Below are 22,308 nucleotides of genomic sequence, written 5' to 3' on the forward strand. Positions count from 1 at the left end.
TCAGGTTCTCCATTTACTTGAATAGGCTCTGGAGGTTTATTCAGTCTGGTTCCAGGTTGCATAGGTTTTAGTAGAGATACGTGAAACACCGGATGTATTTTCATGTGGGATGGCAAACCCAATTTGACAGCCACTGGGTTTATTATGGCTGTAATTGGATATGGTCCCAGATATTTTGGGTTGAAGGTGTGAGGTCCTTTAAGTGATAAATGTTTGGTGGATAACCAAACTTGATCTCCAACCTGGTATTGAGGGGCGTCTCTTCGGTGTTGGTCTGCTCCCCTTTTGTACCGTTCTTTAGCCTGTTGTAGGTGGATTGTCGCTTCTTTGAAAGTTTGAGTGATAGCATTGTGAAGTTGATCCACGGCAGGCGTTCCAAGATCTTGGGGCGGGTCGAGATTGGAGGTTCGAGGATGAATCCCATATAAAATGTAAAAGGGACTTTTTCCGGTTCCTGAATGGATCGAGTTGTTGTAAGCATATTCGGCTATCCAAAGGATATCTTTCCAATTACTTTACGACTGCTGTAGCATACAACGTAAATATTGTTCCAGAGTTTGGTTTGTCCTCTCAGTTTGTCCGTCGGTCTGGGGATGATGGCTAGTTGAAAGTCTCACATCGATTTGAGCTAAACGACAGCATCTTCGCCAAAAGTGAGAGATAAACTGGCTCCACCTATCTGAGAACAAAGCCAAAGGGAAGCCGTGCAATCTTACAATATTTTCAAGGAATTCCTGTGCTAGAACTGAAGCTGAAGGTAAGCCCTTTAGTGGAACGAAGTGGGCCATTTTAGAAAACAAATCTACAATTACTAGAATAGTGTTGTATCTGGAACAGGAGGGTAAATCGGTGATGAAGTTCATGGAGAGGGTATGCCAGGGATGTGGCGGGATGTCTAGCGGATGCAGGAGACCCGCTGGTCTTTCCTTCTGACGTTTGTTTTGGGCACACACACCACAGGACATCACAAACTCCTTTATGTCTTTTCTCCATGACGGCCACCAGAAGTGTCTCTTGACTTTTTCCGAGGTTTTGGCAATGCCTGGGTGGCCCTCCATCAAGGAATCATAGTAGCAAGAGATTACCTGTTTTTGTAAATCGGCATGTGGTAGGAATAGTCGTCCCTGAAAATAAGGCAGGTCTTTTTTTATGATGAAGTCCTTTCCCTTCAGTTGCCAGTTTTGTAAATCCGAAGGGGTCACAAGTTGTTTAACTTTTGCTTCAATATCTTCGATGGATTGTGAAGAAATCAGGCCCAGGATTCTCTGTTCTGGAATTATTGGCACAGGTTCAGGATTGACAATATTATCTCCCATTCCAATCCGGGAAAGGGCATCCACTTTGCCATTTTTGTTGCCGGGGCGATAAGTAATTACAAAGTCAAATTCGGCAAAGAAAAGCGCCCAGCGAAGCTGTCTGGAGGACTGAGCTTTGGCGGTTTTCAGGTATTGTAGGTTTCGATGATCGGTGATTACCGTGACAGTGTGTTTGGCTCCAAGGAGATAGTGCCGCCAGGCCTTGAAAGCGGACTTAATTGCTAAAAGCTCTTTATCTGTGATGGTGTAGTTAATTTCAGGCGCCGAGAACTTGCGAGACCAGAATGCCACGGGGTGCAATTGGTTAGTTTCCGGATCTCTCTGTGATAGAACCACCCCCATTGCTAAGCTGGAGGCGTCGGTCTCAACGATGTAAGGGAGGTCTGGGCGTGGGTGTTTCAGTATGGGTGCTGAGGTGAACTTCGCTTTTAGCTCTTGAAAGGCCTGTTCTGCTTCTGTTGACCACTCGAAATGTTTGTTTTTCCTTAAGAGGGCGGTGATGGGCTGCACCACTCGTGAAAACTCTGGAATAAACCTGCGGTAAAAGTTGGCGAAACCTAACATGCTTTGGACACCTTTCACGGAAGTAGGTGATGGCCACTTCATGATAGCGTCCACCTTTCTCGAGTCCATGTGGACTCCTTTAGGTGTCAGAATAAAGCCTAGAAATTCGACCTCCGTGACGTGAAAAACATATTTTTCGAGCTTAGCAAAAAGCTTATGTTGGCGGAGTTTTTCAAGGACGGCTCTAACATGTTTCCGATGATCTGCTTCTGAAGATGAGTACACAAGGATGTCATCTATGTAGACGACTACGCAAACATCTATGAGTTCTCTGAGGACATCATTCATAAAATACTGAAACGCGGCTGGTGCATTGCATAGTCCGAAGGGCATCACTTGGTATTCAAATAGTCCATACTTGGTGCGAAATGCCGTCTTCCATTCGTCGCCTTCTTTTATCCGTACCAAGTGGTAGGCTCCCCGGAGATCTAGCTTTGTATAAATGCAGGCGTTCTTAACTTGGTCAAGGAGTTCCGGAATCAGAGGTAGGGGGTATCTGTTCTTTACCGTTATCTGGTTCAGGGCACGATAATCAATACAGGTTCTAAGGTCACCTTCTTTTTTAGGTACGAAGAACAGAGCCGAGGATGCAGGAGACTTAGATGAGCGGATAAATCCATTGGCCAGATACTGGTCCAGATACTGTCGCAAATGAAGATTTTCAGGCTCGGTAAGGGCGTAAATTCTACTACAAGGGGGAGTGGCTCCGGGTATCAGGTCTATTTGACAGTCGTAAGATCTGTGGGGAGGCAGGGTATTAGCCTGTTCCTCCTGAAAGACATCTTGGAATTCTTGATACTCTGGAGGCAATTGCGGTCCTTCGGATGTTGCTATTGCTAGGCCAATATTGGGTCGAGGATAACAAGTAGGTGCACACTCTGGGAACTGTATCGTCTTTGCTCGCCAATCAAATTGAGGATTGTGTTTCTCCAACCAAGGGATCCCCAGAATTATTTGGAAATGAGGGGCCTTGATCACATCGAACACGATTACCTCCCGATGTCCATCTTGGCCTAATAACGTCAGTTCTGTGGTGGTATGGGTTACCGGTCCGGAGGCTATTTCCGTACCATCCACTGTGGTAATGACGTCTTTAATTACCTTAGGACAAAGGGGTAGGTTCATCCTGGAAGCCATCTCGCGGTCTACATAATTTCCAATCACTCCGCTATCAATGTATGCTTTAATGGCATGCAAACGATCCGGTCGTTCTGGATTTATGAGGACCATTGACATTATGAAGTGCGAGGTCAAAGAACTGGTTTTTACGCTCGGCAAGCGGACCTCTACACTTGTCGGGCGAGGTCGTTTCCCGGCTCGGGCTTTTCGGAATTCTTATCAGAAGCTCCCACTGTCTTCTTCGGAGGTTTCACCGGGCAATCTCGGAGGAAATGTCCTGAATTTCCACAATAGAGACATAGCTGCAATTGTCGTCTCCTGTCGCGTTCTTTCTGGGTTAGGGGACCCTTTACGACCCCTATTTGCATAGGTTCTACGGCTTCAACTCCTTTGGTGTGAGTTAGTGGCTTAGAGAATACTCGAGTTTCGAACCTGGAGCGGTCTGCCTTTCTGTTTTGTAGTCTGTGATCCAATTGGACCACTAAATCAATGTACTCTGAACAATCTTGAGGGGGATTCACGACCTGGGCTAGGACGTCTTTGAGTTTGCCACGCAAACCCCTGTGGAAAATCGTGATCCTCTTGTCCTCGGGCCAACTGGTTTCTACGATTAGTCTGTTAAATGACGCAATATAAGCCAGAAGATCCTGATTGCCCTGCCGTAGGGAAAGGAGTTCGTTGTCCAGGGCCTGCCCCTGGGAATGTCGTGTGAAAAGTCTTTCCATATTGGCCTGGAAGGCCTGGAAATTGCGAAGAATCGGGTCATCCTGTGTAACCAGAGGGATCGACCAATCAGCGGCGCTGCCGCTAAGATACGAAAGCACAAAGGCTACTTTAGTCTGATCAGTCGGAAAAGCAGCTGGTCTACAAAGAAAGTGCAATCGGCACTGATTTATGAACACCGCAAACCTCTTAGGGTCACCAGAGAAGCGTTCGGGCGGAGCCAAAGGCACATTTCCGGGCAGATTGATTTGAACAGGAGTGGCTGAAGCCGCCGGGGTATAGGTCCCTCCTGAATTAGGTAGAGGGGTTTGCCCCGCTTGTGTTTGTAATAACTGTCTGGCGAGGTCATCAGTTCGTTCTTTGGACATAATAAATTCCCTCCTCAGGGCATTCGTTTCCTGGCGGGCAGCATGTACTTCAGCTCTTAATTCCCCTAGTAACTGGGCCAGTTGATCAGTGTCGGAAGTTTCCATAGCGCCTGGGTAGGAGGTTATTGGAGGGCTTCGCATTCTGTAACGCTCACCTGATTCCCGTGGAGGCGCTGGTCCCGGCTGAACTGTTATAGTCTCTTCAATTGAGAAGCGTAGAGCTCGGATGACTCTCTGGACTGGGCTTCCTCTTATTGACCATCTGGCTTGCAGGGTAAGGTTTCTGCAGGCGGAAGAAAAAAGGGTTAATGACCGTTTGGCTGGACTTCCTCCTCACTAATCGCCAACTCTCCGAAAGTCCAATGTCCTGGTGAGCTCTCACCTTAGGCGTATAAATGCTGGGCTCTCCATCCTGCGACTTATGCAGGGGTGCGTGGGTTCCAGTTACGTCACTGGAGATCCTCAAAGTCTTTTGTGGCCTTAGAAGTGGCACAGGTGCTGAGATGCCAAAAGGTGATGCCGCCGTTACTGCACGAGCGGATGCCAGTAGGTATAAAGAGTTTATAGTCTTGAAGAGATGGGCACCTTTAATGAAGTCTTTGCATTGTCTTTTTCAGGTGCCTGGATGCTGAGGGCGTGGTCACTGAGAGCGCGACACGTGCGGTTGTACGTAGGTATGGGAATTTCAATGACACCTCAATAATGTCCCTGGTTTTCTGTTTTCAGGTCTTGAGATGTTGCGGGCGGTTTCCCAGTCGCGGATGCACGTGGGGAAACACGTAAGTGTTAGGCTTTCTTGCAGTCTTTAATGGCACTTAAATAATGTCTTTTCTTGTTTTCAGGTGCCGGGCTGCTGCGGTTGAAGAGATCGTAATACGCGCACAAAAGCAGGTAAGAAAAGTAAATGCGGCCGCCTTCACCCGATTCCTACTTAACAATGTTCTTTGTCTTTACAGGTGCCGTTAGGCTGCTGAAGAGAAGGCCGCAAAGAATCCGTGAAAGCACAGATGGATCAGGTAAGCGAGTGCGGCTGCGAACCTGTTGCAACTTGCTAACCTTATGTTTCTTTTGCTTGCAGGTTCTGCCGGTGTCTGGATTCCTGGATGGTAAGTATAGTTCTCGTGTCTTTCTTCCACAGGTTGCTGAGCTGAAGCTGGAGATGTCACTGGAATGCTGGAGCTGACTCGGTGAGCGTCCTGCTGCAGATACAGAATAACGCGAAGCACGTTTTCCCAATCGGGTGTGCTTTAAATAGTGTTGGAGTGATTGGGTGTCTTCTTCCTCAGCCTCGCCCAGGTAAAAGAGTTCCTGTGTTCCAGAGCTAAGGAGTGGCACCAGCCCCACCCAGGTAAGAAAGTAGTCCCAGTTCAGGGAATAGTTCCTCCCAACAGAAGGCTGGGGACTTCATCCTGCCAGCATTTGCAAAGGTGAGTATGCTGCATGGTCTGCTACAGGTAGGTCCACCCAAGCACCTCTGCAAGAATTATGAGCCCGGCGCCCCTGGCGCCGGGACTGAGGTTCCTTATGAGCCTGGCGCCAGAGGCGCCAGGACATGGTCCAAAGGGCCCCAATAAGGGTTTGCTGGAGCCGGGGACGAGGGTCGTGAGCCTGCTTCCGGGGATGCTGAGCTTGACTTGGCTTCTCGGGAGCAGTGCTCATGACATTGGCAAACCGACCGCTGCCCGGCAGTCCGAGAGCCCATTCGACCAGAGCGATCGCTGCTACCACGGCGTTCCTGTCTGGTGTGCCCCTGCTGGACATCTGCAGGGCTGCTACATGGAGGTCGACGCACACCTTCACAAGATTCTACTGCGTTGATCGGGACTCCAGGGAGGAGTCCAGGGTCAGCCAAGCAGTGCTGCGCAACTTGTTTGCTAAAGGTGAGCCTGGTGAGGAGGTAAGAGATGCTTAATGTTGAGTTGTTTTGTTGTATTGCTTAATGTTGAACCTGTTGCCACCTCCCGTGGTTGTGCATGTGTATGCTGCTATGTATTCTTTTATTCATGAGCATGTGAATCCATGCCAGACCCCATGCTGTGTTGTTCTCCAGCATGGGTCTGGCATGGATTCACATGCGAACCCTCCCACCTACCCCTCTGCGGCTCTTCACTTGGTCATACTGCCACTTTGCGTGCTACCAAATCTGAGGATGGCTCCCAGAGGCGGGGCTTAGGGAGAGGGCAGTCATTGGCTGGGGGCAGTATGACCCAGAGATCAGTGATTGGTTACTACTAAGAAAGACAGATCAGAAACAAAACTGATACTGATTTTTTCTTTACCGAGGATTCCCAGCCTGACGACGGGGAATATTCATGAGCATGTGAATCCATGCCAGACCCCATGCTGGAGAAGCACAGTGCCCCATCACACAAAAACTACAACTTTTCTCATTTTTCGGTTAAAGCTCCACCGTTTCTACATCCGATCAACGGGGATCCGTTTCAGAGTTTTCTACTCCCCTCAAGTGTGAAGTTTTCATCGAGTTACGCATTTGGAGGATTCCAGAAGTTCCGAGGCATACCCTGGACATGGCCCAGGAGAAAGGAAGCTCGACGCCCGGGAAGCTGTTCAGGACCTGCCCTGGATGCCAGCTTCAGAATGTTTTCAAGGAGGACGAGCATTCGTTATGCCTCTACTGTCTCCATGAGGACAAGACGCACACGGAGAAGGACTGTGCGTTTTGTGGGAACATGTCAGAGCGGATCATGAAGGATCGCCACCTCCGTCTCGCCAACTGGCTGGAAGGGAAGAGCCCGTCAGGCGAGAAGAAGAAAAAGAAGTCTGAGCGGTCTTCTAAGTCCTGTGAGGGCGCCCCGGCAACGGGGGCCCAACAAAAGGCTGAGCACCGCGAGTCCGCGGGCACCGGGCGCGCCGAACAGTCGGGCTCCTTGGCTGCCAGGCAGGGCACATCCTCCCCGGCGCCATCAACCACGAGCCAACGCTCTGGCTCGGGTAAGAGGAAGTCCGAGAACCCGGCGAAGCTTCTGGAGAGGCCCCGGTCGATCTCGAAGATTCCGGCAGAGGGGGAACGAGGCTCGGACCCTCCCCCCAAGGTGAAGGACCCAGGTGTCCAGAAGGTGACGCTGGCCTTAATTCACCCTGCTAAGACCTCGATTGAGGATGTCGCCGCGGCCCTGGCTCAGCCTGTGGAGGCTACACCAGTGGAGGCGCACTCAGGACCCAAAGTCTCCCTGCCACCGCGGAGGGAGTCGTCTTTCAGGCCCATTGAGAAGACCCCCACAAAGTCCTCGTTGGAAAAGGTGGGGGAGGGGCTGGTGGCCATCGTGGATACGGATACGACCTCTGAAGAAGAGCTCATGGAAGTCGTGGAAGAGGCCCAGCACATCGGGAGGGATCCCGACGAGGTCGCCGACAAGGCTCCTCAAGAGCCCTCTCGCCCGTCGTTTCCGGCGCCACAGGACACTTCGGCGGCCATTTTGTCAGCGATTCAGTCCTTATGCTCGGAGATGAGGACAAGGTTGCCCCTTCCCCTGACGGAGGTACCTGAGCCAGACCCGACGGGGGAACCGGAGCCAGGACCTTCGGAAAGTCCACCGCATAAGAGGAGGAGGACGCATCCTACGCCACCTCTCCCACCTCTGCGGCCTGCTCTGCCTTCCCCCCGGTCTACTACCCACGGGGATGATACAGGCACGGACACGGCTACGACAGGTACAGATGACGACGGAGGCGACGACGGGACGTGTCTCCCGACACCACCTGCTCGGGCGTCCCCGCCCGACGAGATTGGATCCTTTCATGCCATGATTTCCAGGGCATCCGAGCTGTTCCAGCTCTGCCCAGAAGAGAAGAAGAAAGAAGGGTTCCTTTACCAACGGCGCAAGGCTAAAAGGAAGACGGTCCTCGCCGTACTGCTTCTTGATGACATCTGGGATGAGGGGCTCGCCCTCCTCAAGAACCCTGCCACGGCGCCTGCAAAGAGGGACCGGTACGAGAAGAAGTACCGGGTCCCTGACGCTGCCTCCTTGTGCCTTCGGGCACAACCTACCCCGGATTCGGTCGTCTCGGCGGCGGCAAAGAAGAAAGCTGGGGGGGCATCGGCCTCAACATCAACTTCCCCGCCGGATGGCAAGGGCAGGAAGTTGGACACAATGGGACGACGGATTATCTCATCTGCAGCGACGACTATCAAGGCGGCCAACGCCCTGGCTATCGTAGCCCGCTACGACAGGGAGTTGTGGTTCAAAATCGCCCCTCTGTTAGAGTTCCTTCCGGAAGCCCCCTTTGTCCCAGGAAGCCTACAGGGGACGCGGCAAGTCAGGTGGTGCCGGTTGTCGTCGACAGGGAGGTCAAGGAGGCAAGGCGGCCTCCAAACAAGATTGAACCGACTGTGGGGTAGGGCCCCCGCCGAAGCACCCTGGTGGGAGGCCGGCTGGTGAGGTTCGTCAGCGTGTGGGAGTCCATCTCCACCGACGGTTGGGTGCTGGACGCCCTGGCCCAAGGGCACGCTCTCGAGTTTCAGAAGAAGTGCCCTTGCGTTCCACCCGTGGCCAGGAAGGAAAATCACGTCCCTCAACTAATGTTGGAAGTAAGGGCGATGCTCAAGAAGGGTGCCATCGAGCTCGTCCCAAAGAGGCTTCGGGGCTCTGGAGTTTACTCAAGGTACTTCCTCGTAAAAAAGAAGACAGAAGGATGGCGCCCCATCCTGGACCTGCGACGACTGAACAAGTACATCAAGACGCAGAAGTTCTGTATGGTCACCCTCCAGCACGTGCTGGGACAGCTGGAGGAGGGCGATTTCCTGTCGTTGTTGGACTTGGAGGATGCGTACTTCCACATCCCCATTCTAAAAAGACACCGAAAGTTCCTCAGGTTCGTGGTCCAAGGGCGGCACTACCAGTTCCCCTGGGACGGCCTATTCCTTTATGCATTCTCTCCGCTGCCGTTGCTGCTCCGGCTCATCAACCAGCTCAAGAGGTCCCGGTGCAGGATGATCCTCTTCGCACCGGCATGGCCAAGACAGATCTGGTTCCCGGACCTTCTGGACTTGTCAACGTCTACACCAGTCAAGCTGCCGACGGACGCAGACCTTCTCTCCAGAGAAGGAGGCGCCATTCTTCACCACAACCCGGAGTCGCTGAACTTGCAGGCCTGGCTCCTGCAGCACTAGAGTTTGGAGGGTACAACATCCCGGCCGACTGCAGAGAGGTTCTTGCAAAGGCCAGGGCGTCCTCAACTCTCAAGTGCTACGGACATAAATGGAAGAGGTTCTCTGTCTGGTGCCGTGCACAGAAGATTAACCCTCTGCGGATTACGGCCCCTCAAGTACTGCCGTACCTACTGTTGCTGGCCAAAGCTGGACTGGCTGACGCCTCCATCAAAATACATCTGGCTGCAATCTCCCGATATACCAGGACTACGGGACGGGCGTCCTTGTGGTCTCATCGCCTGGTGAAAGAATTCATGAAGGGACTATTCCGATCATTCCTGCCGGTGAAGGCTCCTGCCCCGGCGTGGGAGCTTAATGTGGTGCTGACCAGGCTCATGGGGGCCCCATTTGAGCCTATGCATTCGGCGCCTCTGAAGTTCCTGTCATGGAAGACAGCTTTCCTCGTGGCTATCACCTCCGCACAACGAGTGGGAGAGATCCAGGCCCTATCTTGCAAGCCTCCATACTTGATTTTTCATGACACGAGGGTGGTGCTGAGGACGCACCCCTCCTTTATGCCCAAGGTGCCGTCTGACTTCGACCTCAACAAGCCCTTGGTGTTGCCAGTTTTCTTCCCGTCGTCTTCATCGCCGGCTGAGAGGACTTTGCACTCGCTGGATGTAGCTAGAGCGCTGAAGTTCTACGTGGACCGCACGAAGAGTTTTCGGAAGACGTCACAGCTGTTTGTGAACTTTGGGACTGTGAATCAAGGGAAGGCTCTCTCGAAGACTTCCATTTCCAGATGGCTCTCCGGCTGCATCATGCACTGTCACCGGTTGGCAAACCGACCGCTGCCCGGCCGTCCGAGAGCCCATTCGACCAGAGCGATCGCTGCTACCACGGCGTTCCTGTCTGGTGTGCCCCTGCTAGACATCTGCAGGGCCGCGACGTGGAGGTCGACGCACACCTTCACAAGATTCTACTGCGTCGATCGGGACTCCAGGGAGGAGTCCAGGGTCGGCCAAGCAGTGCTGCGCAACCTGTTCGCCTAAGGTGAGCCTGGTGAGGAGGTAAGAGATGCTTAATGTTGAGTTGTTGTATTGCTTAATGTTGAGCCTGTTGCCACCTCCCGTGGTTGTGCATGTGGGTACTGCTATGTATTCTCTTATTCATGAGCATGTGAATACATGCCAGACCCCATGCTGGAGAAGGAACAAGTTACTTACCTGTAACTGTTGTTCTCCAGCATGGGTCTGGCATGGATTCACATGCAAACCCTCCCGCCTACCCCTCTGCAGCTCTTCACTTGGTCATACTGCCACTTTACGTGCTACCAAATCTGAGGATGGCTGCCAGAGGCGGGGCTTAGGGAGAGGGCAGTCATTGGCTGGGGGCAGTATGACCCAGAGACCAGTGATTGGTTGCTACTAAGAAAGACAGATCAGAAACGAAACTGATACTGATTTTTTCTATACCAAGGATTCCCGGCCTGACGACGGGGAATATTCATGAGCATGTGAATCCATGCCAGACCCATGCTGGAGAACAACAGTTACAGGTAAGTAACTTGTTCCTTCCCTCTGTGTACTAGGTGGACAGCGTGTAATGATGAAAACATTCTATTTCTCACCCAAATTTGGACCAAATTGGACAGTTGGGGAGCTCCAAAACCGCTAGTAAACATTATTGAGGGCCACCTTTCTGAACAGATTGAGGTAGGCAGAGGTGTGTGACAAGGTTGCATGGTTGCACCATTTCTATTTAATGCATATTTGGCAGATTTTTGATGTTTAATAGATTCTGCAGCATTAGCAAGCCCAAAGATCGGCTTTAATTCCATCAAATGGCTGATGTATGCAGACGATATTGTTTTGTTAGACAATACAGCAGTGGGCTTACAGAGACTCTTGAATTCCCTGGAGGCATTTATGCCGAGAAATTAGTTGATTATTAATCCAGCAAAATCGAAAGTAGTAATCTTTGGGCAAAAGAGTACAAGGGCCCATGGGCGTAAGTTCTCTTGGTCTGTAGGAGGCAACTTGATTCCAATAGTGGAGGATATCCTCTATCTGGTTTACACTTTGTATGCCTTTCCCACGACGAGTCAAATTTCAGTAGAACTCTCATCTAACGCCTCCCAGTTATATTCCCAGATAAAAAGTTCCATGGGCTCTATTGTAGGTTCTCTTTGATCCCTGCAATAAAGTTCTATATGTCCAAAGTGGTACCAGTAGTCATATACGGGCTGGAAGCAAGAACGTTGGCGTGGGACACAAACTGGCAGTGAATCGAGGGCATAATGTGGAAGAAAGTCCTGGGATTGCCCAATAGCCAATCGACAATAAGCTTGAGCTATGAATTAGGCCTAAAATCACTTAAATCTCAGGCAGACTGTGGATTGCTATGCCTGTATAGACTGATTATGGTTCCGCAAGTTAATACCCTATACAAGGATTTATTGATGCACCTCAAACTTGATCGATCACCAAGTTTGAGGAAATTAGAGACTTTAGCAGAAAAAATCCTCGTTAAATGTGATAGTGACTTTATCACTTTAATCTCCAATCCAATGAAAACAAAGAAGGCAGTGATGACTATGGATTGGATTAATACCATAGATCATATGCGGGGGTCGAGCGCAGCCGTCTCATTCTCTCCCTGTGACAAGAAACTGGGCTCTCTTCCGAAATATCTAATAAAGTACCCAGATCACAAGATATGGGGAAATTTCCTGAGAGTCCGACTTAATGTAGTACATATTGGGGCAGTCTTTGACCATTGGGGCTTAAGGGAGAAAACAAAATCTCTGTGTGCTGAATGTGAGGACCCAAAAAAACAGATTATAGAACACCTAACGAGAGTCTGCCAAGGGTCGTGGGAGATTAGGGAGAAATATCTTGGTTGAGTCATTGACTCTGTTGACCTTCTTTTGACAGAAATGTTTTGGGAAAGGCTTGATAGCGGGACCAGAGACAGCCTTGGCAATAAATGTAGTCCATGTTCTGCAACAGATAGGGAAAATTCCCAAGGAACATTGTTAAGAATTTTCTTTTTAATTTGTAGTACATTTCGTTAAGCTTTGTAGTATTTTGGCTATGATCTTTCTTCTTTCTTTTTCTTCCTTTTATCTTCTTCTTTTTTATCTAAAGGGAAATTAGTTTTTATGTTTAGAATATATTGTAATTTGTGTTTATGTTCAGGAAATAATGAAATTTGTATGTAATTGTTCTTTTTTAATTTTTTTTATTTGTTTATGGTTTTTAAAAAAACCTTTTCAAAACATTTTTCAAAACAGATGTATACAATTCTTAAGATACAAGAGAAACAAGTTTAGTTAACATTCTTCATCTTTGCATTATAATGCAATGAACTAAATTTCAACCGTAAAGTTCAATTTCCAGCTACCTAGAATTGCAGTCCGAAAAGATGACCTTAATGCAATGTTACAGTATCATTCTCTAACACCCCACATGGAACTATTGTGCAGAGTTGACAATATAAAAGGAATACAAAATGTATCCCAATAAAATTAATCTTTTATGTCCAATGCAAGCGATTCTAGAGTTTTATGAGACCTATTAAATCATCAATTATGATAAAACATAACATCACACTTGGGCCTAAAGTGCACATTGTACAAGTAATATCTATATTAATTCATCATAGCATGCCAACAAAGTTAGTTGTATAGGACCTGACAAAACATCAGTAATATTAAAACATAACATCCCTCAAAGAGCTAAAATATAAAGAATCAATGTGCAAATGATACAAATGAAATCTTGAATAGGTCATCATAACATTCCAACATAGTTAATTCTAAATTATACCCTGAGACTAAGAATATGATGTTAATATAGGTATAGAGCTTTAGAATCCCTAACACATTGACCCATCCAATATTAAAAATATTTCACCAAAATATTGGGGTTGTGCGCAAAAACACAAAGTGCAACATTTTCCCAGATGGATTGTCATATTTGAGGAAATGAATCCAACACAGATGGTTTTCAAAATAGCTTTTTCAGGCATTCCTAAAATCTATATCAGACTTACTATTACAGTGCTCAGAATCTGTAATATCAAAGATTCTATGATCATTGTGTTGACTGTACCACTTCAGCTTCTATTATTCGCAGGAGGGAGGCGTACCAAAGCAAAAATAAGCGGTTTGTACTTCCCCACATCATTTGTGTGCACAATGATTCTAAGGCATCCGCCTAGTTAGAGTTAGTGAATCTGATCAGCAATACGGTTCTTTGTATTTTAAAAGGCGGGCATTCAAGTACTAAATGCTTTAATGATTCTCTAGGCTCATCACAAGTAGGAAATCGACATATTAAGGAAAAGGACTGTCCTTTTTTATGGGACCAATTAGCCACCCTCTTTCGTGTTTGAATCTGGTTTAATTTAAAATGTAAGTATAATGCACGAGAGGAGTGGCATGGAAATGAAACTATATACGCACAGCATGGAAGTCTTTTCCTAGTGAATTTGGTATAATCCTTGTTCTTGCTATATTTATTCAAATTTTCAATTGTCTGTATCCAATCTTTCCCATATAATTTATTTTTTGCATATGTGGGTCGAATGCATAGATCTTGTTGTGAAACACCTAGATCATTGAGCAGTGAGTTCATTCGCTTATTGTAATCAAAGAAGGATCTCAGACCAGACGCCATTAGCATTTCATGGAGTTCAAAATAAAGAGAATTCTTTGGCGGTTCAAGAATTTGTGCACAGTTGCACAAAGCCCTCCACTCACATCTACTTGCGAGAGATATCAATCCAAATTCGTGATGGATAACACAGTTTGGAGCCGATAAAGCCAGGTGTATAGTTGATTTCACAAGGCTACCTTGAAGTGTATTTAAAAAAGTATTAATATTGCACAAGCACATGTCCGTGCAATATAGTAAGACTGCTTCAACTTTTCTGTTCAGAAACTCTAACAAAGGTAAAATTGAATATATTTACAGAATTTAGAATAAATCCCCTTCATTTGGGACAATAAAGGCTGGGATTTCCCATTTAAAATTTCAGACCAATATTTCAGTGAGGAGCAATTGCTTAAAGAGTACCCAAGATATGTTAGATTTGAACAAATATCTATACGGCCAGCATCTATCATCCAATTGAGGGGTCTGATTTTCCTACTCGCCGAATATATCATTATCTTTGTTTTGGCCACATTGGGCCTATGATTATGTGCACTAGTGAACTCTTCGAATCCACATAGCTTGTTTTGTAAGCCATAAGGGGTAGAATCCATGAGAATAATATTGTTTGCAAATGCGAGCCAGTGAACCCGAAGAGTTCCTAATTTTACAGCGTACATATCATTCACCACCCATAGATTATCCACATCCCTCAAATATAAATTAAATAAAGTGGCAGCTAAATTGCAGCCTTGTTTCAGGCCTACATACGTGGATATTGAAGCAGTGGTGGAACCCTCATTAGTAATCCTCACTTTGTAAGATGTGTCTGTATGTAATTTTAAAATCCAAAAGATTAATTCATTGGGAATCCCCATTTTATGCATTTTATACCACAAAATGTCTCTGATAACAGTATCAAAGGCCGCTGACATGTCAATAAAGGCCATGTATACTGGGGTTGCATGTTTAAGTTTGGTTTGTGCCAGTGTATACGACATCACGGTCGCATTTAAAACCGTGCTCATTCCCCTGCTAAATCCAGTTTAATACTTTGGGAGAATATCGTGGGCAGCAAAATAATGATGGAGAACCATTTTGCAGCTGCATCAGTTAGTGCAATCTGGCGGTAATTATCAGGGGAAGTTGGGTCCCCTTTTTTGTAAATGGGCACAATGATGGATGACACCCAGGACTCAGGAAGAGAATTGGATGCCAGAACAAGGTCAAATTTAGCTTTTAAGATTACCGCCCATAGGGCTGGATCAGTTTTGTAAATGCATGGAGGAATCCCATCAGGGCCGGCGGCCTTAGATGGATTCAATTGACCTATGGCCCATTCTATATCCTGTCAACTCATCTCAATGGGCGAGATCAGACTCTTCTTGTTATACATGAAACATATATCCTTAAATGTCTTAGGAAGACAACATTTACTTAAAATATGCTCCTCCCAAATTACTGCTGAAATGTCAGAGCGACATACAGTGCCATGTGGAGTACCAGTTTGTTTAATTAGTGCCCAGATCTCCTTGTTGGTGTTTTTTTCTGCAGATATATTTTAACATTTCGAGATTCACAATATTGTGCTGGTAAATCTGAAGACTTCTGAGCCTGTTTTTATGAGTTTGAATTATCATTTTCTTATTGGGCACATAGTTCCCTCCTAGACCCAATTTTATTTGTACTGCTCTCAATTCTCTATTTTATGAGCGTTTTAATAATTTTACTTTATAATTAAATGAATGTAGGTGAAATACACCGTACCGACTTATTTTAGCTTTCAGCTGCTTCAAGGATTGAGAGACAATCCTACAGACCATTTCCTCAGTTTGAATAACAGAGGTGTACAGTAATATATGTCGATCAAGGTTTCCTAATTTTTGGCATACCAAGGTAGAGATTTTTTGGCACACACCAGGATTCCATCGCACAGAAGCCATGGCTCTATCAACTTCCACATGCTCAAGTTGTGAGTTAACTGTATGCAGGGGGATCAGAGATTTTAATGTGAGCTGTAACATTGCATGGCCACTACTATCTGTATCAAAAATAACAACAGGGACTACCAAGTGCCCAAGTGAATGGGATACACACAAAAAATCAATCATGGATGTTGCCATACCTCTTCTCCAGGAGTGTTTAGGGCCGTCAATCCCTGGAGAGACAAACCTTAAATCCCATTCTGACAAGAATGAAGCCCATTTCCTTCCCCTGGATTTAGCTAGTAATTTTGCGGATTTACAGTGATCCACCATGAGTATATTTTTGTTAGCTAAACAATCCGAATTAAAATCCCAGCCAATGATTAGGTCACTGGTCACATTTCATAAGCAAGCACTTTCCAAAATCAGATCTAACTCATCAAGCATAGACTCTTGGGATATCTTTATGGGATCCCAGTATAATGTTATTAATATGATGGACCATGAAGGCTTACCCTCAAATTTCAACTCAAGAGCCAGCAAAGATGGGCGTCTGCATCCCCAGACAGCATCGAAAGTAAGCCAGTGGGCTTTATCATGCTCGCACCGGCTCCCTCATTGCTACAAGACTCGAATGCTCAGAAAGTACAGTTTACTTGTACATAATCTGATCTTGATCCTGCCAGCCGTCTGAACGTGCGTAGAATTAGTGTTTTTATTCGGCGCCATAAGTAACCACGAGGGTTACTACATGCTAAGAGGGCCGTTGCATGATCTGAAGACCTCCCCTTCACCACTTGTGCCTGTGACATTGCTGATTGGCTATTCCATTGAAATAAGCGCCAATGAGAATCGCCGGTAGGCAAAGCCGGCCTTTCCAACAAACGCCTTGAAACTAAGGCTATTCCTGTCTGAGCCTGTCAGAGCAGGGAGTACTGGAGGTCTGCCCGAACCTACCTTCTGCCTCCCTTGTATCTGCTACATGCCGCTACACAGTCCTCGGCCTGCTGCTCCATTACACGTTTCTGCCTCTTCTTTGAACCTGCGGTAAGAGTCTGACTAACTGCACTGGAAATCACTGGCAATACGCATAAAGTTCATCTATAGTATCGTCTGAATATATACTGTATGACACGAGTACATTACAACGTGAGACTGGCCACTTTACTTTGCTTTAGAGACTACTAATTTTACTCTTCACATTATCGCCAAACCATCCCATCCTGCAAATTTGCACACAGAAATAATCTGCTTTAGTATTCCGTATTGCCTAAATCATTACTATCACCTAACTGGTAGTACTGAGTTGCCTTCTTTATCACGTGCCGTATGATCTTTCTTCGTTATGCTATGTATATTTGTATACCCTGCACAGTGAATTTCGTTCAAATGTACTTTCATGTATTGATTATTGGCATACTACTTGTAGGCTTGATTTATGCAACAATATTTGGCATCATTTGCTAATCTGTGTACACGTGCAAGCGTAGTCCACGTACCTAAGCAATCCAAACTTATACTAACGTTCTGCTACACGACTACCTCGCAGATCACATGTTATCTCAAGTGCATCTTGCCTTATATTGATCATTCGCTTGTATGTGTGCTACACGACTACCACATAGATCACGTGTTATCTCAAGTGCATCTTGCATTATACTGATCATTCGCCTGTATATGTGCATCTTTACCACAAACAGACCTTTCCATGTTTGTATATGTTCTCTACCTCAAACTGATTACATCACTAATCATAACACTTATATTTGCCCACTGTACATCTAACTAATCATCTGCATAGAGAGGTGTATTTTGCCACAAACTGTAGCTTCTTTGTACGCACTTTGATAGCGGCCTGTACGTTCCCGCCTGTGCACACATGTATTTTACTGTAAATTGATCACCCATGATGGCATATATTCTTTACTGTATGGAGAGGTATATCCCAGGTATATCACTTCACTGTATGTAGCGGTATATCCCAGGCATATCCCACCTCAACTACACACCTTTGTATGCACCTTTGTATGTTCATCCATAGCTGACCACCTATGTCTACCTATAAAGATTAACTGAACTCAGGTTTCTATTACACCATACTAAAGGCCTACATCCCAGCCCACAGCCCAGTCCCACGCAGGTCTCTAACCACACGCACAGCTCACCTTCCCCAACCTAGACAGAGCTAGTCATGCGTCCTATTTACCAAGACTTAGCCATAGTCACTAACTTCCTTGCCTGTCTGAACCTGGCCATATTAGCTCTCACTGTAGCTACTCCTTATTTGTCACCCATGATGGACACCCATGTCAGCCCCAGAGGGTCCTACACCTGCATATCTATGGCATCAAGCCTCCTGCCATCCGCCTCTATATCACCATCTAGATTCCTACCACCATGCCTACATCCCAAACCTATCACGCCACAACCATACTTTACTCTGGGTTCACTACCTCCGGGTAGACCTACAGAACCTAAAGTCCAGCACACAACTAAGGTACTCTCCCAACTCACTCCGAACACAACCAATCCAATTTGCAATACCATTACTCAGGTACCCCATCAAACTATAGACTAAGTTCCAGATTCCAACGGCAAATGCCCTCATAACCAAAGGTATTCCATCAAAAGCTAACATATCAGCCAATGTAGCAGATAATGTATCTACCACGCCACCGACACCTGAGCACAGCCCTTTGCTACCCAATTTTAATTCAGACAACACAGCACCACAAATCAAAGCTGCCCTCATTAATGTGAGATCTCTACCTGCACATGCACTGGATATCGGCAACTTCATAACATTACATGACCTAGACTTTATTGCTATTACCGAGACCTGGCTCCATGCAGCCTCAGGACCCTCTCTCGCCATTGCAATCCCCGACAACTACATCATCATCCAAGCTGACAGAGATGCCAACCTCTCTAAAGAAGGAGGCATTGCATTTATTTTTAAAACTACACTAGGTCTTAGAAATATCAACAGCCTTACTTTGCCTTCAGCAGAACTGTTATCAATCAAACTTTCCACCTCACCCACAACTACGATCACCATCCACCTAATATAACGCCCTCCAGCCCCAGCCTCTACATTCGTAAACAATACCTCTCATCTATTATCTACAAACACCAAAAACAATTCTCAAGTCATCATCTTGGGTGACTTTAACCTAGGCTTCCAAGACACCAAAGACCTCAAAGCTGGTACCCTCAATGACCCCACCACTGAACTAGGATTCTTTTTATTTTTTTTATTTTTGTATTAATAATTTTATTGGTTTAACAAACCTTTCAAATTTAACAACAAAATCACAACTTTCCATCTTCCCAAATCGGACGTCTATTCGTCAATTTTATCTGAAATCTCACACAACTTTCCTGCTTATCTTCATGTATCACTACATTATTTAACCATCAAAAGTTTTTCAATCTCTTTCAAAAGAAAAGTCATTGGAAACATTAGCTTCATGTCCACACCATTGAACATTTTCTGCCACCATTCATCTGCACTTAGAGACAGTTGTTTTGAGAGCAAAGGCCTCTAATGTTCTGTTCTAACTGTCCACAGTTCACAACAGAATAACAACACATGTTTTAGTGTCTCCTTTTCGGTTGCACAAAACCTGCGTAATGGGTCCACATTTGGGTCCACATTTGAATTACTCAACCATGTTCGAAGGCGCTCTTTAGTTTTAAAGGCGTTCAGGCAGAAGAGCATATACAATCTCCTTGAGTTTTGATCAGGAAAAAGCTCCACATAACGTTGGAGCTTGTTAAAGCCCATGGCCTCGATAGGTACAAGATTCATGAGTTTGCTTGCAGTTCTCATTTCACCAGTCTGCACCCAGTCGGCCAGCCAGATTTTTTTGTGCTAAATTCGAATTTTCATGTAGTGTTGCTAAGGTAATATCCAAGCCTCCAACGATTCCTTCGCAACGACGGATCCACAGTGACACAATGTCGTTCTTATTCTTCGAAGTGGCACTGTGCAAGATTTCAAATTGTGGAATTTTCGCTTCCGCCCTTGTTTTACGAAAAAGAGACAGCAGGTTCCAACAAATCCTTGCGTGCATTGAAATCAGCGATAGTTCATACCGTATGCAGGCTGACAAAGGGCTCTTTGACAATCCCAACACTTTCGTCCAAAAGATGTTTTCAAGAATTGACCACAACTTGTGTGACCATCCAAGTGCATTTTCGAGGGGATTGGGTCCTCCGACGTATTCCATATCTATGACAATCATCACAATAGTAATCATCACAGCTGTGCTGCTTCGTAAAATCTTTTGGCGTCTGCGTCCTGCGTCGATACGCTGTCCTCGAGGGCCTACGTCGAGCCGACATCACCGGATATTATAAGTAGGATGCACGACGCCCGTTGCCTCAGTTCCGTTTTTTCCACGAACGTGTTCGCTTCGGAGATCTCGACACACCTCGACTCTTCTGAGTTCTGTTCTTTCGGTTCCTCAAACCTGTTCATTTGTGAAGTATATCTCATCATGTCTTCATCTTTTTCTACCCCGCGGCCGGGTTTTAAGAAGTGTCAGGACTGCGGGTCCAAGATGTCGCTGACGGACACGCACAACGCTTGCCTCTGGTGCCTCGGGGAGGACCACGACACGGATGACTGTGTGGACTGCCAGTCGCTTACTTCGAAGGTCTTGCGGGAGCGTAAGAAGAAGCTTTCTGTAGGTAAGGTGGCCAGCCCCGGAAGTCGAGATCCGCCGGCCTTTTGAATGACGATTAGAGGGGCGACTCTCCACATCATCAGCGTAAGTCCTGGGGGGCTCGGTCCAGGAGTTGGTCCCGCCATTCTTCTGCCTCTTCGAGGCACTCACGGAAGCGCCGGCACCGGTCGCCTTCCCCAGTCGGCGGATTGCTTGTCCCACCAAGCATTCCACTCCTGAGGAATGGGATTCCTTCTGAAAGGAGATGATGGCGATTTTTCATTCGCAGGGCTCCAGTCCGTCCATGCCGTCGAAAGACGCCGGCCGTGACCGTGTTAGAGACGCCGCTCGTACACCTTCAGGCTCGAGCGGTCGTCGCGACCACCAGGCGCCTTCGAGGTCCCTGTTGGACAAGGATGGTCGCTCTAGACATGCCCATTCCAGGTCCCGGTCCTCGACGCCCTCGAGACCGCGAGAGCCTGTGAAGGCTTCGAAGAAGACATTGACGCCTTCGGCGCTGAGGTTGTCGAGGGACTCTCTTGAGGCTCCGCCTTCGGCGCCCAGGCTGTCGAAGGACATGCTCGGGGCTCCGCCCTCGAGGCCTGTGTTGATGCCGTCGAGGCTGTCGGCGCCACGCTCAACGTCGACGCCGATTCCATCGATGCCCTCGATGCCTTTCGAGGCTGCTTTATTCGGAGGTACCGCGTGGCACGGTGGAACCCCCCAGAAAGGCTCTGGCCAAGGCAAAAAATGTCTTTGTCCCTTTTTCTGTGCTCTCTTTCCAGCCTCTGGATTATATTTCTGAGGTGGATGAAGGGTCTGAGGAAGGTGACGTTCCTGATGACCTACTTTCTGGTCATAGCCAGTTTGAAGACCTGCGTCAGTCTTTGCACGATGCCAGTGGTCTGGACACCTCTCCGGAGGTGGAGTTCGGTAGGCCTGAGCCTGGGACGCACGCCGAATCATCGTACCGGTGCCTTATGTCGAGGATTACTTGGGGTGGTCTGCGCCACCTGGGGATTTTCAGCAGGATGACCTGACTGATATCCTCATCCAAGGTCCACCAACTGACCCGGTGTTGCCATTCCATATGGCCTTGCAGAGAAGGGTGGCTGTGGCTTGGACTTCTCCAGAGAGTCTCCCGGCAGTGAGCAAGTCCTTGCCGAAGAAATACCGCCCAGCCAGTGGTGACCCCTGCTACTTGACCACGCACCCCACTCCGGAGAGTTTGGTGGTGCAGGCGACTACGGCCCCAGCAAAGCAGGCGTCGTACCCTACCATCCCTCCTGATAGGGACGACAAACGTTTTGACGGCTGGGCGAAAAAAGTGTTTTCTTCAGGGGGTATGGCTCTTCAGGCAGCCAACTACGTATGTGCCCTGTCACGTTTCACGCACACTCTGTGGAACTGTATTTCCTTAGCGGCTGAACATATTCCCAAATGGGAGGAACGGGATGGTTTTCTTGCTATCGTGCAGAATGGCAAGGATGCCATGTGTGAGTCCGTTCAGTCGGGTCTGGACATGGTAGATTGCGTCAGCCGGTCCATGGCGGCGAGCACCGTAATACGCAGGTTTGCGTGGTTGCGGAAGTCGGGATTTGCTCCTGATGTGCAAGCCCGGCTCCTCAACATGTCCTTTGATGTTGAACATCTTTTTGGCAGCAAGGCTGACGAGAGCCTTGAGAGGTTGCTGACCACCAAAGCTGCAGCGAAGTCGCTGAGCGCTGCAGTTCGCCAACCTCCACCTTTTCGTCCTAGGGAACAGCAATGGAGGGGAGGTTCCTTTCGATATTGCTCATCCTTTAGTAAATCAAGAGATGCTGCAAATCAAAGGGGCCACCGTAAGAGTGCCAGA

The sequence above is a fragment of the Ambystoma mexicanum genome, chromosome 3p, assembly GCF_040938575.1.
Source record: "Ambystoma mexicanum isolate Mex_15411 chromosome 3p, UKY_AmexF1_1, whole genome shotgun sequence".
In the NCBI taxonomy this organism is placed as follows: domain Eukaryota; kingdom Metazoa; phylum Chordata; class Amphibia; order Caudata; family Ambystomatidae; genus Ambystoma; species Ambystoma mexicanum.